This window comes from Lutra lutra, chromosome 13 (assembly GCF_902655055.1).
Source record: "Lutra lutra chromosome 13, mLutLut1.2, whole genome shotgun sequence".
Lineage (NCBI taxonomy): Eukaryota > Metazoa > Chordata > Mammalia > Carnivora > Mustelidae > Lutra > Lutra lutra.
In genome coordinates this window covers 49143818-49170468 of record NC_062290.1, presented here as the reverse complement: position 1 = coordinate 49170468, position 26651 = coordinate 49143818, and the positions used below count along the sequence as shown (strand labels likewise).

At 41.9% G+C, this 26651-nt stretch overlaps 1 protein-coding gene across 3 annotated transcripts in view; it reads left to right on the top strand.

Annotated features, from left to right (window-relative positions):
• ELAVL2 (ELAV like RNA binding protein 2) overlaps positions 1-26651 on the top strand; it is a 286534-nt gene that overhangs the window by 235649 nt on the left and 24234 nt on the right. The window contains exon 9 of one of the 3 annotated variants that reach the window (XR_007122204.1): positions 25263-25326. The exons of the other annotated variants lie outside the window; for them this stretch is intronic. The gene's annotated coding sequence lies outside the window, so the exon portion shown is untranslated. The remainder of the gene's footprint in view (positions 1-25262; positions 25327-26651) is intronic. 3 annotated transcript variants of the gene reach the window in all.

Sequence of the window (26651 nt, the reverse complement as noted above, 5' to 3'; positions counted from 1 at the left end):
GTTATAGTGTATATGGAGAAAACAACTGCTAAAGCTCATGGAAAAACCCTGTGATCTGCCATGACATATGTCAGATTATGGGTTTGGAAGGAATAGTAAGATTTCATTCATTCATTCATCTGTTATTCATAAAACATGTGATTCTTCCTCTGACTATTCAGTAATCCTTAATTATCCTAGCCAGATTAGGAATGCTGAAGGTTATGATTTCCAGAGAAGTTGTTTCTATTTTGTCTTTAATAACTCATCCAAAAAACCAAAAACCAAAATACCCCCACAAACCATGTGGTACCATGTCCTGACACTATAGAAAAATGGAGTGCATGCTTATTACCTTCTTTTGTTTGAAAGCCCTTCTTTATTTATTTGGAAAACCCATCACAGAAATCTTCCTCAGTGTTGCTTCTGAAAGCTGAGTTAAAAAAAATTTTTTTTAGCCTTACAGGTTCATGTTTTTTCACTACACCCTACCTCTGACATACATGTTTAATGAAAACTCGGGCAGACTATAAAATTTTCTTTTGTAAGAAAGAAAATTACCCTAGCCAATATCTACTGAACTCTACTTTCACTCTGACGAGCTCTCTAGATTACTCATTTTGAAAACCAATCCTCTGAACTAAATTTCTGTTATCACCTCTGTGATATGTCACTTTGATAGATACGTTATCAAGACCATGTTGGGAAACGACTTTAAAGATCCATCTAGTCTAGGGGTTGTTTTTTTTTTTGTTGTTGTTGTTGTTGTTTTAAGATTTTATTTATTTATTTGACAGACAGAGATAACAAGTAGACAGAGAGGCAGAGAGAGAGAGAGAGGAGGAAGCAGGCTCCCCGCTGAGCAGAGAGCCCGATGTGGGACTCGATCCCAGGACCTTGAGATCATGACCTGAGCTGAAGGCAGAGGCTTTAACCCACTGAGCCACCCAGGCCCCCCTAAGGGTTGTTGTTTTTTAACCTGGTATCTATTGGTGACTATCAGAGGAAACATGAAATCTTGGAAATTGTGAGCTAAAGGGTTGGTGTGTTTGTCTGTCTGGCAGAGTGTCTGTAACTTTTAGCAGATTCTCTCAAAGTTTGATGACTCCTAAGAAGTTAAGAATAAAGAATATATCCCTTTGTTCTCTATTTTTAACTTGAGGGCTTTTACAGCTTGCCTGGGATCCATGTTAACAGCTTTTGGGGTTTTAATCTCATAGTGTGGCACACCTCACAGTGTACCACATGGCCAAAGCAAATTCTTACCTGTGACAGCTGAGCAGGAGAGCCTGCTATAGTCTTTTCACATGGCACTTGCAGTAGAATTACCTTGGACATCTTGAGCAAATCCACAGAAGCGTATGTGAAATGTCCAGAATACATTTGGATATCATTTTAATTTTATACATTTTAAAGTCCATTAGAATGGCAGGACAGAGATAGGAAGTGTAGGAAAAGGATGAGTATTCTGCCATGAGGACACAGGTCTTTAGATTTAAAAGGGGGAGAGGTTTATCTTAAGTGCCAAAGAAATATGTAATCCAATCAAAGTACATAGCCGTCTGAGTGACAGTTATAGACTCTAATCTGGTTTGAAATTTAGTACTGATGTGACTAAAATCCTAGGACCCTGGTATGTGACCACTGACTTTGGTTAGAAGAACCTCATAAATAAGTCTCAGGATGTGCCATCACTTTTCCCAACCTGAGTCTAGAGTCTACTGGTCGAGATCAATAGCAGTGTTTATTAACTAGAAAAGTAGTATTCATCCCTTCTAACCAGACACAGTTTTAGTTTAAATGTAGAAACATTTTTAAAAGGGGGGCCTGTGTGGCTCACTCACGTGAGCATCGACACTTGCCTTTGGCTCAAGTCATGATCTCTGGGTCCTGAGTTTGAGCACTATGACTGGCTCCCTGGTCAGTGGGGAATCTGCTTACCTCCCTCTCTCTCTCTCTCTCTCTAATAAATAAACCTTTTTTTTTTTTTTTTTGGAAAAGAAAAATATTTAAAAGAATCATAACATGTTTTCTTGTTAAAAAGAAACCTGTGTTTATTTGGTACTTAAGGTTTTTGTAATATGTTAAGAAAATTTCATATGGTAGAGTAACAAATCAGTCTTACAATTCTAATTTAAAATGCATAATTGAGTAATTGATTTAGACTTGTGCTTTTAGGTTGAAATATTACTAAATTGATCTACAGTGTTGGAATATTTAAAACAACTTGATTTGCTATATTTATAAATTTAATTTATTTGATTTAAGAGATTTATTTAATTACTCAGGAAGGTTTTAAGTCAGACAATTGAAGTACTTAAAGGAAATCAAATATATTAAATTTATAAATGAATTTTAAAATGTTTGAAGAGCTTCAAATAACTGTTTATAAATGGAGCTAAATATTCCTCTAAGTCCCTTTAGAAGCAGTTGCTAAAATTTACTAGATTATAAATAGAATTAAATTTGTAAGCTGAAATGAGAAGCTTAAGGAAAAACTAGGCTTTTAAATTTGTAACTTGAGTAAATCAAATATTTATGTTTAAAACCAAAGTACCATCAGACTAATCTTTTCTGAGTACAAAGGTCACCCTCAAGGACTCTAGAAACCTCATGTTTAATGCACACTTCTTGTTTTAAACATAGGATTGTTCTTCACTTCCACAGAGTAGTATGCATTCCTTTTTTTTCCTAGAATCATGCTGCACTCTAGATAGCTTTCCTTTCTCTTTTTTCTTTTTTAGAAATAATTCTCTATTTTAATCAGCTATGAAACAGATCCTCCCAGTGCAATTTTATCTTCCAGGTTTTTTTCTAGAAGTTTTACTCCCCTTTAAGGAAGTTACGTGCAGATTTATGAAAGTCACCTTAATTCCCTGTTAATACAGGAGATGGTCACAGATTACTAGACAATAGTAAGCTCTTCTCTGGTATTGCTCAATCCGGCATTGTACTTGCTTTTTTTTTTTTTTTTTTTTTTTTTTTTTTTTTTTTTTTTTAAGATTTTATTTATTCATAAGAGAGAGAGAGAGAGGGAGGCAGAGGGAGAAGCAAGCTCCCCAAGGAGCAGGAAGCCTGATGCAGGACTCGATTCTAGGTCCCCGGTATCATGACCTGAGCCCAAGGCAGCTGCTTATCTGACTCAGCCACCCAGGTGCCCTGTGATGTTTTCTTTTTACCTTTTGACTTGTTTCCATTTCTGGTTGATAGATTTTTGCTAGCAAAAATCAGTGCCAGTGTGGTATTTGGGGAACAATAAAGAGTGGTGGGGATTGTGGCAATCTAAATAATGCATACTATGTGGCTGTTCGTTGCTAGGTGACTATTCCTGTGAATACTAACTTCCGGTAAATTTTTGCAGGAGGTCAGAATTTTAAGGTGAAATCTTTCACATGAAAAAATAATTGGCAACCAGTTTTTTAAAAAAATTTGGGAAGTGGGGCAACATCTATATCTGAGACTGAATTAGCCTGCAGGTCACTTGTTTTAGAACTTTGATCTCTAAGAACGTGCTAGAAACAGGGTTATGATCTGGATGCAGTTGTCCCTTTGTCAGTTTCTGCCTGGAAAAGATGTAGACCAGTGGCATTCTAATGTCCCTGGGGTCAACTCATACCAAAACATTGGTAAATAGTGTTGTTTTTACTGAAGATTTTGAAGAACAGGGAGAGAAGAAACTTATTGTTTGTACACATACTTCCCCCACATTAAAAAATGGAGAGAATTCACTTTTCTCACGTTGTGGCTGGAACCAGCAACGCAGGCCAGTATCTGCGTGTTAGACGCTCATAGCCCATGTTTTCTGGTTCCCTGTTGTCCACCTCAAGGTGCTGGCACTCACCTCCTTTTTGACGTTTTTTTCCCTGCTGCAGCAGCTGCTACTGCTGCGCTTTCGCTAGCCCTTTGCCATATCGCTGCACCCTGGGCCTGACTTCCAGTGTCGGCACCTGCTCCTCATCCCCTCGGCACCCCTCTGGATGCTAGAGCCTGCTCCAGAGCCCCACTGCCGTACACAGCAGGCCCTGAAGATTGGGCAACTGAGGCCTTTCTTCTTTTCTCCTCCTCACCCCACACCTCATGCAGCAGCCCATGATGGGAGCGGCTTGTGAAAACACAGGCTCCTCCTTCCTCAGGTGGGGTGTGAGTCTTCCCACATTCCTCTGTGGGGTTACACTCCTTTGCCTCTCCTGGTGACCTGTTGATAATGACCCCTCTCTTGCTGTTCTTCCCGTCCCCCTGTCAGCATTTTTACTGGTATATCCCTGGATCGCCTCCCACTTACATGCTGATAGCCACCTCTGCATCTACTTCTGAGGGGCAACCTTAAACTATAAAATATCCCCAGACCAAATGCCATTCCAATAAAACCAACAAAACCATGGAATTTAGTTAGCCCTTAGCAATCTGAAGGGAAAGCACGCGTTTTCCACACTGAATCCAGGAATCGGGCAGCACTAGCCTGGCCTCACTAATGGTACCTGGGTATGAGAAATGGATGTTCTTCTCTCTGGAAATTTTGATTCAGCAGTTTGAATTTTAATAAATCATGCTGACCCCTAACTGTTTTCTGACCAAATCAATTCCTAGGAGCCCTATCCCAGCTTAAGGTAGAAGATGTGGATGGTGTGGGTGAGGAGAGGGTTCACTCTGTAGGCCCCTCCACGGATGTCTTCATGCGGCTTCAAGATGTGGCTGCACTTAATGGTGTTCCGCTTGCTCACTTCTGTTCGGAGGCCCAGTAGACTCTTGGGCCTAATGGGTGTTTACGAAGTGGTTCATTATTACTCCAAAGAAGGTTTTCTATTTGCCTTGAAATCACCTTACTGGTGACTCAACTGCCCCCAGGAAGTTTGCTTCAGGAAAGACATTTAAAATTTTTAACCACTGACCAGGGAGTGGCTTACTCACCCAAAGGATGCAATCTATTCATGCTGACATAGGCTGTCTAATGCAAACATTATAAAGTATTCATAAGCCTCCCCTTTGCCTCAAAATAGAACCCTCTTCTCCATTTGGATAAGGTATTAGAGTGCTAAATGCCTCCACAGTGAATCTGCTCACTTCTGGGTTCTAATTGTCTCTCTCTTCCTTGGAGGGTGACTCTGGGACGCTCTGCTTTTCTTAGCCATCTGTCCTTTTGCATTTGCTCTCGCCTCATCTCCCTTGTCTCACTTTTCCCTCCAGCCTTGTTTACAGTTCTTTTTCTGGAGGGGTGGTTGCGGAGTTGACTTCCCAGGGAAAAAAAATTAAATATTCATGAGAAAGATAGTGTGGGCTTATGGGATCTGGAAGAAGGCAAAACTGAATATATAGTAAATGAAAAAATTTAAACATGTTAATTTTAATACTTTCACAAGCACTGGCATGTCTGTAGCCCCTTACAAGATGTAGTCGTCTTAAAGCTGGATAGCCTGTGTTATAGCTATTTTAGTCATGCATATTTTTTTCCCCTCTGTCATTAAATTAGAATATGATCACCTCCCACAGCCAAAATAGCTCCCGAGGGTACTAAGTAATATAATTTATTTCATAAATAGGATCAAAACACCTTTATTAGATGGTAGTGACTAGGGAAAAAACAGCATTTTATTAACATTTTAGTATTGACTCTGTTTTATTACATTTAATCAGAATGGGATTTTGAAAGCGACCCAGAGATGTACTCTAAAGTTTTATCCATGCTTCAGCTACCTTGCTTGGAAGATGCTTGGTTTTGTTTTTTCTTTTAACTGTGGAACCCAGACTGTGAGAGGATTCTTCTGAAAGCACAAGGGCTACATGTTTAGTTTGTCTGAGATCTGGGCTCCTAGTGCTTCTTTTCTCTTGGTAGGTTCAAATGAACAGGACCACAAAGAGCCAAATGTGCAGAGCCCAGGGTGGAGGACCCATGAGGATGCCGACTTTCTTCCTGCCTCCCTGCTTTGCTTTACTTTCCGTTTTCAATAAGTATTTATTTAACACCTGAGGATACAGCACTCAGCAAAACAAAATCCCTTCCCCTGTGGGTCGGGAGGGTAAGGGGAGATAGACGATGAAAGGTAATATGGGGGTTATGACAGGGCCGAGCCCTGCCCGCACCAGGCACAGACTTTCTGGAGATCCGTTTTGAGCACAGGCTGTGTTGTGTTCACCTGCCGTCTTAACCTCTGTGGTGTCAGGCGGTCACACTTGGACATTCTGTAATGGTTTTCCCTGGAGACGATAAAAATAGGATGTCAACTCGTTTCTATTGAGGCATAAAAGGAATTACTGTGAAATTTAGAAGAGACATTAAAGGTCATTTAAAGAAAAAAAAAAAGCTGGCTCTGCCACTTACTGGCAGGGTGAGCATGGTCAAGTGAGCTGACTTCTGCAGCTCTGTCTGTTCTGTAAAATGATGATAATAGCACCTGCCTCCTGAGGTTGTCATAAGGATTAAATGAGTTAATATTTGTCCTGTACCTGGAAGAGTTTGCCTGGCTGGCAGTAGGTGATGTACAAATGTTAGTTGTTTGGTCTGCTTTCCCGCCTGAGGCTTGGACCTTTTGTCTCTGTTGGGTTGGTTGGGCAGTTTCTGCTTAAACTGCACTAATGAAACCCTGAACCTTCCGGAGGGCCCTTTTGAACCTTGACTTTTGTTTTGCCTGTTAACTGCCCTCTTCCGTGTGAAGCCAGAGTCTCTCTTACGTGGTTTCTGTCCCGTAGTCTTTCCCCGTGGGGATTGATTCAGTTATTCTGGTCCCCTTTCCGCGTAATGCTCTCCTGATATTTGAAAAGATTATGCACCTTTTGAGAGGATTTTTCACCAAGCTGAGTATCTCAGGCCCTATAATTTTCTCTCTAGAGACACGGTTTCCTAGTTCTAGTCCCATCCCCGGAGTACCGGAAGTACACATGCCAGCCATCTTTCTGTCAGTGCAGCTATCCCAGGTGCTCTCCTCTATCTTCTCTTGTCTGTTATATGATCTCTTAGAGGATGGGAGCCCAGGTGTGCATAAATAACCTGCTGGATACTAGCAGTTCAGTACATGGGTAGTGAGATAGAGGAGATACTGCACTCGAACTGAAATTCTAGTGGTGGGGACAGACTATAGTCAGTTAAAGGAATGAGACCTTTCCTGATAAGGCGGGACGGGGAAAGCGTCTTTGAGGAGGTGATGCTGAGTTGAGATCTCAAGGATGAGAAGGAACCAACTATGTATCTGGGAAGGAGTGTGCCAAGTAGAGGGAAGAGCCTGTGCAAATATCCTGAGGTGGGGAGCGGCTTAGCCTTGTGATAAAGCAACAGACAGAAAGCCCATGTTGCTGGAGCGGAGGGAATGGGGGGAAGGAGGAGAGTACAGAAAGGTGAGGGTCTAGGGCTCTGCTCATCAGAGGGTATCCTGGTAATAATAGCTCTCCTCTCTTACATCAGGAAAGTTTCAAAGATCCTCCGGGTTGGAAGGGACATTTCCCAAAGCACCCAGTCTTTTTTCGCAACAGTTCTGGTACTCCACCTTCACGCAAGCCATGCTTAGGTTCTTGCAGTGCCATCTGAGGGGATGTTTAAAAACATAGCAGGTGCCCAAATGTAACTGTTGCAAAAAACAAAATCTTTTTAATGGCACCAGACTTCTAGTGCCTTGTTCTCTCACATTGCTGTTCCTATATACATACTATTTTCTCCACCTGGAATTCCTTCTTCCAAGTTGTGGGCTCCTGTGCATATTCTAGAAAACCCAACTTGAAGGCACCAGTACTTCTCAGAGGCCTTCCCCACCCTTTAAATGACCCTGTCCTACAAGAGTGAGAAGAACCCTCTGCTCCTTCAGTACCCAGTCACATTTTTAGATTAGCCGTGCATCACTCTTGAAACTGGAGCATTTACTTCCTCATCTCCCTCCATTAGTCTTGAGCCTCTTGTAAGAAGCAGCCTCAGTTTGTGCAACTAGGCCTAAAGATCAGTAGGGTGCTTGAAACTTAGTTGCCCGACAAGCACTTGCTGCATGATTCTTTAAAACATCCCCTCCAGGATTTGCCTAAGATGCTAGGTCTCAGTGGGAGCACAGTTTTCATTTTGGGCAATAGAATTCTTTGTTGTGTGGGGACATCTCTTGCCTTGCTCTCATGCCCCTTCACTAAGTGACTCAGTGAATTTTCAGTTACTCCCTAGGGAACAGTAGTGGCCTCCAGTTGAGAACCACTGCTGGCCCATTAACTTATTCATTCGTGAGTTAATACTGTGTGCCAAGCCCTGTGATCAGTCCACGTGTTCAGGTATCCCTGGAGCAGGAATTCATCCCTTCTCCTTCCATCCATCTTGAGTTGTCTCTGTAGGACAGTTCTTCCTCATCATATCAGAATGTGCCTCTGTAACATCTAAACACTGATTCTGGTATTATTGTCTAGTGCAATACAGAAAATATCCAATCTTTTTCTTTTGTGATAGCCTTTTAGCTGTTTGAAGACATTTTTATTACCCTCTCTGCACCTACAATTTCTCCGCTAAGAGGAGCATTACTGATTTTTTTTGACCATTCCCTATGACATGAGTTTGAGTGATCTCACTCTTTGTTACGGGGTAGGAGTGTGTCAGTGCACATTTACTTTGTCCCATTATAATATTTTTACTCTGCTTTCATGTTTGGCCTTTTCCTCATGTTTACAACTCAAGCAGTGGTAGAACTACAAGGTTTTTGTGTAGGGTGTATTTTTAAACACATTAGGTCACATACATGTAGCCATAGTAGTCTTTGTGCAGTGATTGCCTCTTTCTAGGCTTCTAATAAGTGGCAAAATGTTTAACGCCTACTGTGTCTGGAATGCTTTGTTGAGCAACACAGAGAACAAAGAGAAATGTGAAACATTCCTGTTGTCAAAGAGCTAATGAACTCAGAGCACTTGACAAATATGAGAAAGTTGAAACCAGTGGTATGCCAGTAAATGTTGAACAGTTGTCTCAGTGGGCTGGGAGTGGAGAGAGAGCTCTGATTGGCGTTTGCTGATTCCTGTGGTGTAAATTCTCCTACCGTGACTGATTGCGAGCTACCCACACGATGTCACTGCATGTGGAGTTGGAAGGAGATGTGTGGTAATCCTCCATTTTATAGTACTTCCTCCCCACATACATCACAGACCTAAGTAACCTCAGCAACACAGATTATGGTAAAATGTGATATAACCAGTTGGGAAGTGTTGTGCTTTGAGTGTAGTACCTTTGTTTTTAATACAACTTACTTAATTATACTTTTATGAAATTGAATTTTTAAAAATGGCTGTGTTTAACAACCCCCTCTCAGAATCCCTGAAAATTTAACACTTGGTTCTCACAAGCTGAAATGAACTGGCTTTAGCCCAGTACTGGGAATTCAGTTTATGACATAGTATGGTGTGCCATCAGACACATGTGCAAAATAAATGGTTTGGAAATTCAGATAAGAAAATAATCCATGCATTATATATTGAAGTAATCCAGGAAGATTTTCCTGGAGGAGGAGGTGGGGCTTGAAGAAGGCACAGGATTTGGGTCAAGGAGGAGAAGGGAGAGAACCATAATAGCTTTGTGGTGTAGATGAATATTAATGACGTCTTAGTGACAGTAATATAACAAACAGTAGTTCTTGAGGCCTACTCTGTTCCAGGCCTTGAACTAAGGACTGAAGTGTATAGCTCAATTTAACTGTCTTAGAAAACCAAGAAGCAGAGCGTACGGTAGCCCCCTTTTAAAATGAGGGAAGTGAGACTTAGCTCCAGAAATATGGCTAAAGTCACGCAGCTGGTAGCACTTATTTTGCTTCCTGTGCGCATCTTGCCTGAGATTGATTTCAGACATGTTTAGTAGAGGGGACCATGCCTGTGAGCTTCCTCCGGCTTGTCAACTTGTCTGGAGACACCAACGTTCATAGTTATGGAAGCCCACTTAGTGGTTTCAGGTCCTCTTTACACTTAAACTTTCCCATGCATCTTTCCCTGATGGACAGACCACCAAATGATGCTTTCCCACAGATGGCACTGGTCTTTTGTGGGGGACATAGGGGACACATGGCGGAAGACAGAACACCCAGGTGACATTGGCTTCCTGAAAAGTGAAATTGGTCACAGAACTCCAAGTGCAGAGACAGGCCTAACCACAAGCCCATCTGGACTTGGGGGATTCACATGATCATTATTGCTCCATTTCGCCTCTGTGATGGCTCCATTTTAGGTAGGTCTCCCCTCAGCAGGGCCAGATGCCTGTCCATGGTTTGCACTTACATTCTCGCCACTCAGGCAGAAATATAAAGGCAACTCTTGATTCACAGGCTGAAGAAGAGTTTTAGCCATTCCTCAGAGGGAGATGAAGATGCTGTTAGCAGCAGTTGTAATGCATTTTGTGAAGAAGAGAAAGAAATAACAGACAGAGGAAGAAACAGTCATAGAGAAAAATATGACACAATGAACATAGAAATCAGAAACTGTATGGTAAAGACTAATGAAGAACATGGATCATCCAAATCCCTTAATTACAACATACAGAGAATACACATTTATATACCAGTATATGGGACACATACAACAGTCACAGAACACAGAACCAGTAGAAGTAGGCAGACTCTGCCCAGTAGAGTCCTATATATTCAACGTTTTTGGAGCATCTACTTGCTACGGTGCCTGCTCATATCATAATTCTCTGTTTTTTTGATCTTTATGCTTCGCTAGAGAACAATAACCTGCATATGTTTGAAGTGTAGGAGTTAGATTAGGCATAACATACACGCCTGTGAAACCATCACCACATCTAGAAAACGAAACATTTCCATCACCTCCAGAAGTTTTCTAGTGCCCATTTGTCATGGTGCTTAGTGCCCATGGTGCCCTTTATTCCCTTGCCAGGAGACCTCTCTGATTTGCTTTTTGTCATTAGAGATTACTGATTTGCATTTTCTAGAATTTTGTGTAAATTGGAGCATATAGTATATGCTCTTTTTTGTGTAACTTCTTTCACACAGTATTTTGAACTCCTTTTAAACTCCTTGTGCACAAAAGGTGTTATTTCTTCGTGGAATCCACATTGACACAGCATGTGGAATCTGTCATTATATTTAGTCAAATAGCATCTTCCTCCATTTATTATATCCACAAACTCTCTCTAAAGAAACTAGTTGGTATTTTACCCTTTCAAAATTATTTGACTCTTGAAGCCATTGCTTGAAGCCAGTATAGGTTTAAGACAATGTAATTTTTGCAAACTGTAGCTAATCCTACTTTCTTTATGTAACTCGAAATTTGCATATAAAATTTATTAAGAAGTATATCTTTAGAAATAGTTATCTCTTTTTGGTCTTTTGACTAAGATCAAGTGTAGTAGTAGGCAAGGCAGAATCTTCCTGAGTGTCTTCTCTCTGGAAAATTCTGGCCTCACAGCTGGAGATAAAGTGACATAGGGAGAGAAAATTTGCATTACTGTCGAATAGTGTAATTATCTTTCCTTCTGGAATTGCTTATATCCACACATCAGCAATATTGAGCATTGTCATGAGGTTGGGTTTTTTGGAAATAACTACTTGATTACTGTGCGTCCCGTAGTTCTGATGCTGTATTTTACTTCTTCTAATCTTAATTGAATGCTTCTGATTAAGTCAGTATTTTCTGGTGCACATGCCTGCACACAAAGCTTTAATTTGAAGGAGGAAATCGGATTATTTATCTTTGTTTTCTGGTTCCCAACTTTCTGGCCTCAAGTCAAAGGCCTGCCCTTGAATGGAGTTCCTGGGTTTCTGAGGAAATTATCACTCAGTATTCTACCAGCAGTGTCTCTGTTAACCTCAAAAATCAGTGGTAGTTTTGTTGTGACCAAGGTGTGGAGTGGAAGAGAAAGAGAAAGGAAGAGTGAAGTAAGTATTTTTCAAAAGACTTCAGGGTGATACTAGCACATTTCAAAGAACTCTAAGTTATAATAATCACTTACTATGTAGATTAAGTATTTGAGCTAAGTCATTTACTGGCATCCCGTGATTTAATGAAGATAAGCCGTGTCATCCCCACATTTACAAATGTGAGAATGGAGGTTCAAAGAATTAAATAATTTACCAAAGGTCATTGTGTAGGTCTAAGCAGAGCCTGGGTTTGAACTTGGGCCTTTGGGCCTTTGTGTCTGGAAAACATTTTAATCATTACATTGAACTGACTTAACTAGGACCAAACCCTTATTGGCATAGCAGAAAATATGGAAGAAGCACGATTTGTATAGCCTTGGAAAGTTTTGCCATTCTTATCTCTAAAAAGCTTGTTTTATGCTGTACGGTGAATGATAATTTAACAATAAAACTGTGCCATGCCTGGGTGCTACACTGGACCCAGACACAGACTGGCTACACTGAAACATTCCTTGCAAGAAACTTCAACCCCCAGCAAGACTTGGCCTAAGCCGGGGCACCTGGGTGGCTCAGTGGGTTGGGCCTCCGCCTTTGGCTGGGTCATGATCTCAGGGTTCTCGGATGGAGCCCTGCATTGGTCTCTCTGCTCAGTGGGGAGCCTGCTCCCCATCCCCCAACTCTCTGCCTTCTTGTGATCCTCTCTGTCAAATAAATAAATAAAATATTAAAAAAAAAGATTGGGCATAAGCTTTAACAAATCCCATCACTGCCATTTCTTCTTAAGCTCCCGTTGCCTTGATGCAACGCCCCTAGGATCTAAGTTTTAGAAATGGCCTTAAATGTCACATCATGGAGATCTTGTGTTGGTGATATTTGTCTACTTGACTTGGTGACTGCAGGTGCCAAGATAATTGTCAGACATTACTCGGGGTGTATCTGTGAGGGTATTTCTGAATGATATTAATGTTTCAGAAGATAGACTGCTAACCTTTGGGCAGGAACCATATACCAACCCTGCAAATGTTGGGACTCGTCAGTCTCTGTAATAGTGTGAACCAGTTCTTTATAATAAATCCTTATATTACAGACATATGCACATACACTTACATGTTCTCTGTCTCTCATGCTGTACTGATTCTGTTTCTCTAGAGAATCCCGATAAAGACCCCTAATGAGATGCCTTCTGCATACCTCTGTGCCAAGTGATTGTTCAAGCCTATGTGTAATCACCAAGTGTTTTCTATTCTCCTGGGTCAGAGGATAGGCAGAGTATAACCTTTTCTTTCAGCACCAACAGTCTTGCTGGGTATTTAGGGTTCCACTCTCCACCCTTTAATCCCTGGAGCTTACAACATCCAGGACCTCATAAATTTGTAGTGGGAGAGAGTTTTCTCTTGGGCTGATCAAAGTGGGGTCTGAGTGAGCTCTTCTCTGACTGGGCTGCACTGTGCCCACGAGTGGTGCTGTTGGGGTTCCTGAAGCGGGCAGCACATGGCACCCTGAGACACAGCGTGTTCACGTTGTTCCAGGGCAACTGGGACCATCTGCAAAGGCAGACTTGGTTCTTGCCTGTAGGTAAGGGATGCACAACTGTCCACAGATGTCTGTGTCTGTCATGAGCTTTTGCCTCAGAAGAGGGCTTTGTTGTTGGGGCGCCTGGGTGGCTCAGTGGGTTAAGCCGCTGCCTTCGGCTCAGGTCATGATCCCAGCGTCCTGGGATCGAGTCCCACATCGGGCTCCTTGCTCATCGGGGAGCCTGCTTCTCCCTCTACCTCTGCCTGCCATTCTGTCTGCCTGTGCTTGCTCTCTCTCCCTCTCTCTCTCTGACAAATAAATAAATAAAATTAAAAAAAAAAAAAAAAAAAAAAAAGAAAAAAATATACTTTAAAAAAAAAAAAAAAAAAAAGAAGAGGGCTTTGTTGTCTAGTGTGGTGGGTGATATTTGTTTGTTTGTGTTTTACCCCCTCTCTTTCCCTGAAGATTCTGGGCTTTTGGAATGCAAATGTAAGAAAGGGCTCCATTTTTCTCTGTGTTCCTCCCTTCTCTGACCTGAGGCATTGAGCAAAGGCATCTTGGCTAGGAAGAAAACATAGAAGAAAGGGTTAAAAGGGAAAAGGAAACTCTTGGGGATTGGGGAAGGGTGTCAATTAACATTTCAAAAATAGTATCTGTTAGGTGTGTTTCCAGGGACTGAGAAGTAACTAACTCCCTTCCCTCCTCTCAGCCCCAGAGAGACCCACTCAGTTTTTGGCCGGTGGTATTAGCAGGAAGTTAGCTTTTCCAGCTCCTTTCTTCCCTCATTTTTCAACTCTTTATACCTCTAAGACATCCGTTTGCATCTGCCTCGTGTCCTGCTGGCTGGCTTTAAATGCACTTCATGCCGTTTTTAAGGTTTGTGACTGAGCCTGGGCACCACCTGTGGTCAGACCAGAGCACTTGCATAGTTGCAGGTCTCTGTATTAATGATAAAAAATCCCCAGTCCCTAGAGTCTGAGTAGCTGCAGGCTATCTTCCAGCAGCTTCACTGCCTCCCAGGAATCTCTCCTGGGCGCCGGGGAGGGGTAAGCCGCATCCAGTAACACTGTCCACGTCAGGTAAGGTCTTGCAGAAGCCAAGAAGCTTAATTTTGTGCTAGGTCAGAGTTACTTCCTATAATATCTTTCATTTCCATTCAGAAAGAATTTATACCATCCATAAAATCTCCCTGCCCCACTATTTTAGGGGGATACCTGCAAACTCTAGGTTCTGCTGGTTATTGTAAGTTCCTGTCAGAGGGTTCCATCCTCACTGGGGGAGAAAGGCAGTCAGTGTGAAGGCCTTTCTGAGCTGTGTCCCCTTGCCCTCGGCTCTCCAGCCTCCCGGCTCTGTGGAGCACATGACTGCCCTGTAATAATGGCTTCACCTGGCTACAGAGAGGTTTGCTGTGCACCGGCAGTGGAACCGTAGACCTGGCTTTGCCAGAGAGTGGAGAACATAAAGCTGTTTTCCCATATTTTCCTCACCCTTTATACCTTAGTTCTTTATCCCATATTTTTTTAGTTTTTTTCCCATATTTTCCTCACCCTTTATCCCAGGGTTCTCACATAAAAAATCTGATTTTTCTGGAAGCATATAGAGCCGGGCAGATTATCTCTGTTAGTGTGAAAGAAGAGTAGGCCTCCTGTCTGCTTTGGAAGAATAATAGCTGACAAGAGATTGAACATGCAAAGGGACAGTGGCCAGACCAGATACAAGGATGGAATCGTGACCCACAGCCTCCTAGGCAGTTGGCTCTCTAAAGTCAGGACTTGGTCAGTGACTGCCAGATCTCTTGTTTTTGCCCCCTCTTTCAATTCAAGATCGCCCAGAGACAGTCAAATGTGCTTCTCAGCCGAATCAGTAAATATCTTCTTCTGGTTAGTTCACCTTCAGCCTCCCCATGCCAGCAACCTCCAGCCAAATCTACCTGAAGCCTTCTCTTTTTCTCCTTCTAAACCTCTCTCACTCCCTGCCTATCTTTGCATCTCTGCTAAATGTAAGGGATGATGTCTATCAACTCCTTGCTATAGCAAGCTTCTCTTTGTTCTAATCCACATGGTCTTTATGTTCATTGTCCTCATAATAACCCTACAAATAAAATATTGCTGATGTCTCCATTGTCCTGATGAGACACAGACAAGAGTTAAGTTATCTGCACAAGGTCACACCGCTGCGAAGTGATGGGCTGGGATTTGAATCCGGTCTATTGAATTTGAATCTAGGTCTATTTCCCAAGCTCCTGTGTTGAAGCTTGTACCTTGTGCCGTCTCACTGGGATCCCTCACTTAGGAGCTGTGCATCGATAATCTGCTTTAGTATCAGTAGGAGTTGACATCTGGTAGGAGATGATGTGGATTTTTTTATATATGTCTGCTTTGGTCCACAGGCCAGAGTTAGCTAGCTGATCACCAGCCTGGTTCTCCGTCCCTGATGTAGACTTAGAAAGTGCCATTCGCCGGGGTTTACATTTATTTCCCAAGGCTCTTGTGTCTAACTTGAGATCATGTGGCTCTTTCTGGTTAATGGAATGTGAGCCTAAATCATGTGGATTTAAATCATGTGGATTCCAAACATTTGGAAGAAGTTTGTAAGTGTCTGATCGATAATGCCCAGAAATTCATAAGTATCTGATAGATCATGCCCAGAAGTTCCTAAGTGTCTGATCGGTCATGCCCAGTACTCTCTCACTGTTAGTTCTTGGAAATTCTGGGGCCATGTTACATGTTGCAGACGCAGGCACCAGAAGTTAGAAGGAAGCAGAATCCTTGAGTTTGTAACTTAGAGGAGTGCCACCGAGGAGGGCTGCCAGATCGGGGTATCCCCACTGGACTTGGCATAAATGAGAAATAAATGTTCGTTATGTGAAGTCATTGAGGTTTGGTGTTCTTTCACCAGTTAGCCTACCCTGACTAATACACTTCTATTTAAATATACTTTTGGTGGAGGGTGGGGTTAGGCCCCCAGTTCATTTTCTACTAGCAATTAGTTTCACCTGGATAACTAAAATGTACATGGTGATATTTTTAAAAAAAAGTATTTGTAGACCTTTTAGCTTGTAGAGCTAGAAATGCAGGCACAGTAGACTGTTGTTCGAGGAGCTGACACTGAATGCAATTGATTGCAGCCACACCGGGAGCAGGACAGACAAGGTAAATAAATTATGAATTCCGGGGGAAAGGAGCTTGCAATAGCTGCTGTTTCATTTCCCTCTTAACCCCCTGTGACTATAAACACGCTTATAGATATATTTTATTAATCATTGTTTTGATGTATTTGGATTTTGCAAGTGACTATTGTAGCTAAGGGATTTCTGGACACCCCTCTAGCTAATCAGATTAGGGACATGAGTGCTGTGGTGACAAACCACGGTATGCAGGGAAAGAAGAATGGAAAAGTTCTCCCTTACTGGCACTTATAATTAGCCGTTTGTCTACAATAACAGCTTTAGACCTCTTTCCAACTGTGCTGTCCTCACTTCCATCTACGGGTGATGGACTTGAGTCTGAAAATGACCTGAGAGAAACTTAATAACTAGATATCTTTGAAGGGACATCATCGGAATAAAACACTTCAAAATTCACTCCATGCTGTTTGAAGATAAAGTATTGTTAGTACTGAGAGGGTTTACTGAAAGAACCGTAGCTACCAGAACCCTAAAGCACCTGTCCATTTTATAAAGAAGGCAAGCTTAGGCATGTATATCTTTAATGGTGCCAAGTCTCAAGAGGGCAAGAAAGGCTTTACGTGAGCTCTAGACTTACCCATGTGAAGTGTGTGTGTTCATGAAAACTCATGGTTTATTTCTGTCCTTCCTTCACTGGGCGTTAGTAACTACAGTCTCAAACTTTGGTTCTTTTCAAGGACATTCTACCCTGAAGTCTGACCCAATCCTGAATCACCCCTGCTCCCAAGGAACCTGGTGAGATCATTTTTCATTCTGATAGTCCTTCCTAGATTAAAATCTTACGATACTACCTTTTGCTATGGAAATCTCCCTTTTAGTTTTCTAGGCTTTTTTGCTCTGTCTTCTTTTACCACTTGTCTGTTTTGTTCACTCTTGTATCTCTAGTGCATCACACCCTGCCTGGCAGACAGAGTCTATTCAGTATTTGTGGAATATATACAAGTATGAGCAAGGTGACTGGAGATGACAGGAATGGGGGAAGTCTTAACATTAAACATAAGATGGGAATTGGGATAAAATGTGAAGGTTGGGAAGTTGTAAATATGTGAAAAGGAGGAAGAATATTCCAGGTGGGGAAGGGAGCAACCATGGGCTAAATCTAGGAGTCAGGAAGGAGTTCAGTATGTTTTTAGAACAGTGAGTAGACAGTTGGGGAGACAGTGTGGTGAAATAGAAGGTGTGTTTCATGACTAAGTACTGCTTTCAAATGCCAAGCATGAATGTAAGTATGGAAAAGTCTTCATTCGAAGTTTCAGGACAGCCTCGTTTTAACTCAGAAGTTGTAAAATGTCTTTTATGGACTGGTTTTACAGGTTAGAGCCACACGCTTTAGTTCCTCTTAGCCTGTGCAGTGCTTCTGCATTAAACTTTCTTTAATGCCACACACCTAAAACCAGAAAGTGAGACCGTTTGTTGGGTTCATGTTCCCAAGGGAAAGAGTAGACATTTGTTTGTCGCTCAGCCATTATCCTTTCCCAGCCCCAGGATGGAAGGTTTCATGGATTGGATATGGTGACATCAGACACAGTGTTGGTGTTTCCTTGTGGAACAGAGGTTTAGCTGGTTGGGTTCCCATGTATCTAGTGCTGGGGAGAGCTGGAGGAGCTGAGCTGGATCTGGGATCCAGTCCAGTGGGTGTAAAGCCAGCTGTAGCAACTCTAATCTGTTTGGGGACTCACATGCTTTATGGTCCCATCTGCCTCCTGCCCACAAACTCCTGGTTGTCAGAGAAAAACAATCTGGTCATTGGTCACTCTCCCATAAAGCTCTTATATCTAAAGCAAGGGTCTTCCTCTTCTGACTCATCTCCTTCTTGTATAGAAGCAGAGGGGTTAGGTGGTCTAACTACTTTCATCTCAGCTCTCTTGGCTCATTTAGGGAGACTAATCAGTCGGAACACTGAATCCCACCTGTTTTCCAGCAGCAATAATAACCGTCATTACTAATACGTATTTAATCATTACTAAGTGCTTAGAACCACACTAAACATGTTGTCTATGTTATTTAACTTTTTCTCCAAGAACCCAAGTATTTCTCCAATCCCCATTTTACAGATCAGGACATTATGGCCAAAGAATTTAGGGACCATCCCCAACATTATATAGCTAGAGAGTGACAATGTTATCTATAGAATCCTAATGTATTTTGATCAAAAATATAGTCATTAGCTAATGTTGGCTTTGGCCTCCATTTTTAAAGGGAACACTTCTCATATTTAGGCTCAAGTCTTCACAGTTTTCTGCCTGACCTCCAGATTAGATAATCACAAACCACACTTTAGGTGAGATCTTTGCAGGAATCATTCAGGTAGAACTAGGAACACTACCAGAATGCAGTGATCTCAGTACCCACTTACCCACGGGCCTGGGCTTCGATCCCATTGTACCATTCACTAGCTGTTTTCTCATCTGTAAAAATTGGGATAATACTTGGTTCTCAAAGGGTATGAGTCTTCATTAGGGTACTGTGTGTAAACTACTTAGTAATGCATCTGGCCCATGTAGGAGCTCTGTAGATGCTAGTAAGAATTCCTTCCAGAAGGTACGCAGTGTGAACTGATAATGGTAGAGCCATTTTACTAACTCCAGGATGTGCCCTGCCTCACCTTCTTTTCTTTCAGAGAGTGTGTGTAGGAGGGCCTGGCATTCTAGATGATGAAAGAGTGAAGAAGAGTGGACTGGTGCTTCTAACCTGTAGAGAAGACTGTAGAACTGATGAATTAAATGTATTGTCATATATTGGTGCAAGGAAATTAAAAATACAGTATATTTGGAAACCAAGATTAGAAGAAGTATACAGTGCTGAAAGGAGTCCTGTTTGAATCCTGATATTCTCTGGCAATGGTCTTAAACTTTTAGGGTCATGGACCAATTGATAATTGTCGGAAACCCAGGGAGCATCTGCCATCCAAATGCCCCCCCCACAGAATTATGCATATAGTTTTGGGGTTCACAGAAACATCCTCTAAAACTGGGAGTTTGCTCTCAGATGAAGAGCACCTGTCCTCTTTCAAAGGCCTAGGGGACCCTGACGATGGTTTTCCAACAGGAGCTTTCTTCAGTGATGATGACAAAATTGGAGGTTGAAGGTTGAAGAGGAATCTTGCTGATAGAACGGAGGAAAGGACACCACAGTGTAGAGGAGTTCGTGGAGGAACTTAAAAAGGACTGAAAGTGAGCAGCTTGCAGGAGGCCCTCTAGGGAGGAGCAGACAGGCTGGATTTAGATGAAGGGTTTTTTGACACCATGCTGAGGTGTTTTTGTTTTATCCTTGTTTGGCTTCCTCAGAGCATCCCAGGCCTGGGATGGGGTGCGTGGGGGGTGGAGGTCTCCATGTTCAACTGGGGCAGCTACATTTTCTGATTTACAGAGAAGATACGGTTAGGATTAAGGTTTTATAACTTAAAATGTTGGGGAAATAAATCTGTTATAGGCAGTAGAGACCAAAGGAAAAAAAAAATTTTTTTTTTTTTAAGATTTAATTTATTTATTTGACAGAAAGAGATCACAAGTAGGCAGAGAGGCAGGCGGAAAGAGAGGAGGAAGCAGGCTTCGGGCTAAGCAGAGAGCCCGATGTGGGGCTTGATCTCAGGACCTGGGATCATGACCTGAGCTGAAGGCAGAGGCTTTAACCCACTGAGCAGCCACCCAGGCACCCCAAGACCAAAGAAAATTTTAAAGCAGGGAATGAATGTGAGCCAGTCTGTGTTTGGAAAGACAGTGCTGGCCATCAGGGCTCAAGGAGGACAACCAGTCAGGAGGATGGGACAAGTCTCACCTCTGAGTCTGTTCTGTCCAGTAGAGCTTTGTGCGGCAATGGGAATGTTTTCTGTTGTTGCCATCTGATAAGAAGACAGTAGCCACACGTGCCTGTTGCACACTTGAAATGGGGCTAGGGTGATGGAGGAACTGGATTTGTCCTTTTACTCCATTTTGAGTCATTTAAATTTAGATAGCTGTATGTGGCTAATGGCTACCACATTGGACAAATAAGTCTAAATCAGTGCTGTCCAGTCTCCTGAGAGGAATGTGACCCGGTCCACACCTTGAATTTAGTGCAGTGAGATCTATGTCAGACTTCAGACCTGTGGAGCCAAAAGATAGCAAATTTATGGCATTTTAAGCCACTGTTTGACAGTTTGTCATGGCAGCGAGTTCAAATGGTATTATTTTTTTTTTTAAGATTTTATTTATTTATTTGACAGACAGAGATCACAAGTAAGCAGAGAAGCAGGCAGAGAGAGAGAGGAGGAAGCAGGCTCCCCGCTGAGCAGAGAGCCCGATGTGGGGCTCGATCCCAGGACCCTGGGATCACGACCTGAGCCGAAGGCAGAGGCTTTAACCCACTGAGCCACCCAGGCGCCCCTCAAATGGTACTATTAAAGGGATTTTTGAACAAACATTATTTAAGGCTAAGAGTCACCACCTAAAAAAGTCATGTTCCTTGTTTTGTTTTGTTTTCATTTTGAAAACTTATTCTTGTTCTGATATCTAATCTATGGTTATTACACAAAATTTGGAGAAAACACAGGACATTATAAAAAGGAAGAAAACAGGTGTCCATATCTCACTTTCCAGCGGCAGATACTAACACAATTTGGATATATTCCCTCCTCGTTTTTCAGGCTCAGAGTTATTAAATGATTAGTATTAATAACAAGCTCAGAGTTATTAAATGATTAGTGCGCGCCAGGCCCTGTACTATATGCTTTATTAATACCAACTGATTTAATCCTCATTACAATCTATAAGATAAGTAGTCTTCCCATTGCAGAGATAAAGCAACTGAGGCAAGAAGATACATTGCTTGTATATCTATTCTAGGACATGGCAGGGGAGTCTGTCTGTCTCAGGCATGAAGTTTCTCAGCATGGCTCAATCCTGTGCTATACTGCTTACATTCTGAATGTATTATTTTTAAGCTTAATTTTTTCACTTTTCTCTTTAAAATAAAGATTTTCTTTCTTTCTTTTTTTTTTTTTTTAAAGATTTTATTTATTTATTTGACAGAGAGAGATCACAAGTAGACAGAAAGGCAGGCAGAGAGAGAGAGAGAGAGGGAAGCAGGCTCCCTGCTGAGCAGAGAGCCCGATGCGGGACTCGATCCCAGGACCCCGAGATCATGACCTGAGCCGAAGGCAGCGGCTCAACCCACTGAGCCACCCAGGCGCCCCTAAAATAAAGATTTTCTATTGTTATTAATGACTCCTCAGTGCAAATGTGGGGAACACAAGTATCACCCTTTTGGAGCCACATTGATGCCAGAACAATTGTAAGGAGCTCCTTTATCATTAAAAAGAAGCGTGTTGGAATAGAAGTGCTTTTCCTTGAGGGTGAAATTAGCATGATGCTATATTATGAAAAGAGGCAAGAGGTGAGGGCAAGTGCCGAGGGCAAGTGCCAGATAAATTTGTGAAGACATTTACTTGGAACCTGAGATTTTCCTTTAAAATAATGCGATATATTTAAATTTTCTTTTAAAATAATGTGATACATTATTGCATCTTCAGCAGCGCCCCCTCTTCCCACATGCCTGTTTTTCATGTAATATAATGGAATGACTGAATGTTGTCAGTACATTGAGGCTTATCCTGAAAGCTTGTATATGAGAGAAAGAAAATGTCCCTCAGTGCGTACAACTGCAAGGTTAGTATAAAATTGATCAGAGCAGAGATACTCGAAGCTAGCTTTAAAAAGCCATATAGGGCCCAGGCCTATAAGATGTTAACCAAAAAAGAAAGACTTAAGATGGAAGGGTCTTAGTCCTGAAAGAACTAAGAAAGGAGTGCCTCTAGCAGCCACTGGGCGGAGTCCAAGGTGGTTCTGTGCTTGGTTGGGGAGCGTAGCTAATGAACGCTGAGGAGGCTGCCCCCTTGGGAAGAGAGATGCTTCAGGTTAGTTTCTGTGATCCAGTTAACATCAGCTGCATCTCTTGGGGGCTTTGGGGGGGCCGGGTGGGAGGTGGTTTGGGCTCTTTTTGCATATTCAAAAAAATTTTTTTTGACTGTGTTAGTCACCATACAGTACCTCATTAGTTTTTGATGTAGTGTTCCATGATTCATTGTTTGCATATAACACCCAGTGCTATAAAATTTGGCTTCTCATATAAGTCTGCCTGTAGGTAGAGGCTTCTGTGGTCGTGCCTCACAAGTGTTCTCGCCCTGCCATGATTCCATTTATCTTTGTCAATTAAAAAACGTAGGTGTTGCAGTTCTAGAAATGTTTCCTGAGTTTATTCGATTAATTCAGTTATGCCCCTTAGCTATGGATCCATTCTGGGCAAGCGGACAACAATCAGATCTTTGAAAGAGCCCATGAAGCTAAAGGTCAGTTCCTGAACCAGAGACAGACCAGGGAGCGTGGCTGTGCCACTTGCTTCACCTTCTTTGACATGATCATTGGCCAAGCAATGCCAGTGTGTATTTTTAAAAATACAAGAGGAAAAATAAAGTTGTGATCTCAGTAATTACTACCACAAGATGGTAAGGTCAAATAAGAACTGTTTAATTAGAGAAAAATGTAGGTGCTGCTTCTGCTAATAATGACAAATAACATTAATTGGGACTTAAAAATATATCAAGCATTGCATTATGCACTTTAAACGAATCCTTTCATTTAATCCTGGCAACTGAGTGAGGAAGGCACATTATTATGTACAATTTACCATTGAGGAAATTGAGGGCTCTGGAGGTCAGATGCCTCACCCAGCCATCTGGTGAACTTAGAGCCAGGATGGTGGTCCAAACAGTACGAGTCTTTGGCCACACTCTTAACCGTAATGCTACGTGAAGGAGCTGAGCAGAGGCTCAGGGGAGATGCTAAGGAGGACCTGCGTTTCAGCTTCAGGAGTCCACGCCTCTGGTTCACAGTTCCACTTGCTTCTTTGTGATCCAAGCATATCGTTACCTTTTCATACTGACCAGTCAGGGTTTGGCTCCACTCTTAGCTCACCACTGAAACAGGAGAGGAGAGAATCTTCTAAGAAAACTAGATACGCATTGGAAGGGGCTGGGGCACAGTGATGAGGAAGAGGTCAAAGATGATAAATGTGTATGGAAAAGATTGTTAGATAAAAAGAATTAAGCTGTGAACATTGACAGAAGAAAAGAGGGAAGGCTGGTTTGATGTCCAATCATCATCTCTTTGAGGGAGGAAGAAAAGAGTGGATCAGATACCAGTTACTAGAAGAATCTTTGTTTCTGTCTGGAGAGGAGGTGAGGGGTAAGAGAAGCATACTCAGCTGGACATCAGTCTCCGTGTTCCCTGGTTTGTAACTGGAAGTCCTTGCTATTGCCTTTGAGCTCTGGAACTGTTTTATTGCTTTTATAAACTACTAGCTATCTTCTTTTAGGGAGAAATAACAGATGGTCATGCTGCAACTGAGCTTTTTATCTGAATCTTCAAAACCTTTTTGTGCACAATTTATGAGGTTCAGTTCTTTGCAAATTCAGTGCTTTCTTGTAGCTTTTCCTTTTGAGATGAGCCACAAGAGCCTCATTTTCACTGGGCATTGCCTATTAGTGGCAAAACTCCTTTCTTATTTAATCAGCTTCTCCAAAGGAATAAGGCTGAGTCCAGATACGTTCTATTTATGAGGGTGAAGAGATTTTGGCGGTCTGACTAAAAATAACACACGGAATCTGCCACCTGGGTCTCCCTTCCATATTCATCTTGTATTTTTATGCATGTTGCTCATAGAGTTCAAACGAATAGGTCAGCCCCTGTGAGCATGGAAGAAATTTGACTGGGTCAAGTGTTTGTGGCTGGGCACCAGCCCTGCTGCCATGCTGGTCTCTGGTTGCATGTTTGTTTGGTGAGGCTGGTCTAACCCTGAATTCTGACCCTCTTGGACTCAAGGTACAGAGGATTCTTGCGCTCAGTCTCTACTGAGTGGGGTAGGGGGGCAAGGTAAGCTAAAATGGCCTATGGAAAAAACCTTAGGAAATGAGAGATTTTTTCATAATTACTAAAAATCTGCAAGATCGTTGGATACACACTAGACTCAGAAAACAAACAACCAAACCAAACCCAGAATTAAGCATAGTAATAGTTCATTTTGTTCTATGGGCTTATTTCCCAAATCACTTGGAATTAATACTGTTCTGATTTATTATTCAAATCCCCGAGTCCACCAGAGGTACACTGAGCCGGCTTCAGTGCAACTTTGCACACTGCTGAGACTTCAGCACGCCAGCTTGGTGGAGGGGTCAGGAGCACAGGCTCTGGAGTCCGAGTCTGCCCCTAAATCCAGAGTCTGCTACTCACGAGCCACATGAATTTTGGCTAATGATTAAGATTCTTTAAGCCCTTCAGTTTCCCTCTACTGCAAAAGAGAAATAACAACTATTTTTCAGGGTGCTTATGAAGTTGAAATCCTATATATACGCATATATATACCTACTTCTATGCATGTATATTGCATAATATACACTATATGTATGTAGGTGTAAAGTGCTGGTGTATAGAACATGTACAGTAAGTGACATCTGTATTGGTCTTCAGTTGCATACCTTGCCCCTCTGTTGTCTTTGGGAAGGAAGAAATACTAGTCTTGGTGTTACTTGCTGTTTGCTTTAATTATATTGGCTTAAGGGAGAAGGCTAAATCTTTGGTTTAAATCCCCCCCCTCCCCCCGAAATTCTGTATACCGTATTTCTTTTTGGAGATTCATGAAGGCTCTGAAAAGTCCTGCAATAAAGAGATCTATTAAAAATTTTATATGCTGAATATTCACAAAACTTACTTGATTGCTAAATCCATTTTTTCCAGTTAAACCTATTAATATCCTGTGGATTTACTATTCTGCAAACACACTTCAGGAGATTCTGATCAGGTAGGTAACCAGAGTCTTGAATGTCGAAATGTGTATTTAAATCCTTGTTCTGCACTTCCTGGCTCTATGCCTCTGGCAAAGCACTGAACTTGGCTATGTCCCACTATTCGTTAAGACTTAGATATTATCAAGCCCAGGACCATCAGATAACTGGGTAAAAAACAAATGCTCATAATGGCTGCCATGCAGAGCAGGACTGGAACCAGGCAACAGGAAAAGCCAATTACTTATCCTGTCTTCATTTAAAATGAAGTTCTTTACTTGCCTCACACTATTCTTGGCCCTGCTTATAATGCCCTGACCACATAATAATAATATGTATACTATACTTTACTTGATGTGTCTCCACAAGTAGACTGAAAGCTCCTGGTGGGTCAGGACCTTCCACAGTAATCCTTACGTGTGTGGTACTCAGCCCACTACTGGCACAAAGTTAGTGCTTTCCAATAAATGCATCTTGGACTGGAATGTGCTTTCTCTAGAGATCCGCTTCTTTACTGCCTTCATGTTTCTGCTTACATATCATAAAGAGGGAGCCCTTTCCTATAAAATGGTGTCACCCTTACCACCACCACTCAATATTTATCCCTGTGTTGGGTAGTTTTTCTTCCTGGCACTTAGCATGATCTGACGTCTTTACTGTGCATCTCTCTTGACTTACAACTTGGTTGAGCAGAATCGTGGTCTCTTGTTTCATTGCTGCATTTCCAGGGCCCAGCATGGTGCCAGGTACATAATATTGGCTAGATCAATAAATTATTTGATGAATAAATGTATTATTTTTTCTTTGTTGCCACTTTGGGCAAATGGCAAAAATGCAGCATACCATATCCACCAATATGATTAAGTAAGAAGGTGTATGTGTTGGCACTTAATACTCTGCTTTACTCATTGGTGGTGCTGCATAGATGTTTGTTAAAGAAATCTGAACCTCGCTGAATATGAAATGGAAAAAATGGTAACTCATGTGAGGGTTTTCTGGGTCTAATGCTAACTTCTGTGCCAGAGTTTTCTGATACCAAGAATTGAATGCTAGATGGTGTGGGGTCATTTACTGAGTGGTGCTTTCACAGGCAAAATATTAATGAAGCAACAGCCTTACTTTTTTTTTTTTTTTAACAGACTGTATATTCAATCAGAGACTGAGATAATTTTTTTTTTTTTAATATTCTGGTTCTACATATTATAGGAGAATCAAGGGAACACCTAGGGTAGTAGAGTCCCAGTGTCTGGGTTTGAATTCTGACCCTGACCTTTACTGATGGGGGTAATTTCAGACAAGTCACTTACCCTCTTTTTGAGCTTTTGCTTCTTTGTACAAGATT